This window comes from Propithecus coquereli, unplaced genomic scaffold (assembly GCF_000956105.1).
Source record: "Propithecus coquereli isolate 6110/MARCELLA unplaced genomic scaffold, Pcoq_1.0 Scaffold118, whole genome shotgun sequence".
Lineage (NCBI taxonomy): Eukaryota > Metazoa > Chordata > Mammalia > Primates > Indriidae > Propithecus > Propithecus coquereli.
The window spans coordinates 2,770,858-2,772,420 of record NW_012135858.1 but is presented as its reverse complement, the minus strand read 5'-3'; the positions used below and the strand labels follow the sequence as shown (position 1 = coordinate 2,772,420).

The 1,563-nt window shown below is 38.0% G+C and overlaps 1 non-coding gene across 1 annotated transcript; it reads left to right on the top strand.

The window, feature by feature from the left end:
* The first annotated feature begins 1,393 nt into the window (after nucleotides 1-1,393).
* On the top strand, nucleotides 1,394-1,465 carry TRNAA-UGC. Its single transcript has one exon. It is a non-coding gene; the product is annotated as a tRNA-Ala (tRNA).
* The last annotated feature ends 98 nt before the right edge of the window (nucleotides 1,466-1,563 follow it).

Sequence of the window (1,563 nt, the reverse complement as noted above, 5' to 3'; positions counted from 1 at the left end):
TTAAAAAAATTAATATTTTGGGGGAAACAACTGAGTTTTATGGGTACACATGTATGTTCTATGTAAAAGTTACCAACTGGATTACCAAGAAGAGGACTTAATCTCCATTTCCCTTGGCATGCATGGTAGAAGGAAATCAGACTGGAAGTTTCTAAATCCATTTTGGATGTTTCTACTGGACTAAGATTGCCAAGGCTCATCCTAGACTCTCCTGCCAAGCCCACTGCAGGTCCCTGCCACTGGATATTATGGAAGACTTGCAGTCTCAAGTGTAGGAAAGTGCAGTGGTGGGACTTCTGGGTCCTGCTACCAGATAAGGAAAAGTAGGGAGGGCCCAGGGCAATATTGAGCCTCATAGGAAGTGAAGATACCATCTGTAAAGTTTTCAAGAAGGAGCTGTTCTTTCTTACAAGATGGTGGACGTAAGGTTAGGAAGCAAGATAGGAAGGAACTGGGGCATTTGCTTGAGACAACAGCCAGAAAGAGTTTAAATGCTTGTATGTTTTTCATTGAATGATAGAAACTGTCATGTGAGACAGAATTAAAAATTTTCTCTTCCTACAATATAGTTACCTTCTGTTTCCCCACTATTTTAGTAAAGTTGCCTATGCCTATATATCATGCATTTGGTAGGGCAAACAACCAAGGACAGGACAAGGAGTGTGGTCTGGACTAATCACCCTTTTATTGATACTTATACAGAGGGAGGAGATCTTTTGTGGGGTTTGGATCATAATCCTAAAGACAAAATCCTGAACACCATAATCTCAAATGTTGAATCCTGGAAGATCAAAATCCCTAAAGTCTAAAATTTTTAATGTCTAAAATCCGAAAAATCATAACCCAAAAAGATTAAAATCCCAAACATTGAAATCCTAAAATCCAAATTCTGGGAAGGGATTAGTGCATTTTCAGTCAAATACAGGATGGTTTCATGATGTTAGGAACTATACTTTATTGTTGTCTTTATTTGCACTTGATGGAAAATTCAGATGAGTGGATTGGCCATGTGATACTGACATGGTGAAAACTTCAATTTAAAAATTCATCATTTGTCTGCATTGGCATTCCTTCCAGCTGATGAAATTCCAGATTTTAATGACTTAAAGCCATATTTGCCTGAACAAGCCAGCAAAGTTACTGACTGCTTCAAAAATAATTATGTGCATAGTAGGATAAGAAGACACTTATGCAACGGTGTTGCTGTTCAATAACCATTATTGTTTCCACCAAATTTGTGGTCTGTATATATATGAGTGCATGTAGAATGGATTTCCAATACTCAAAACAGCATAGAAGCTTGTCACAGAAGATAGAAAATTTTGTTAATAATAGGAAATGCTCATGTTGGTATATATAGAAACAGAATTTCAAAAAGAATGGCACCAGTGCTGGGGATGTAGCTCAGTGGTAGAGCACATGCTTTGCATGTATGAGGTCCCGGGTTCGATCCCCGGCATCTCCACATCTTTATTCTCAGGGTTCCACCAGACATTGCATTCAAAAGGTGCAAAAGCAATTTATTTAACCAAAACATTTGTGCCCCTGTAATATTCTGAAATT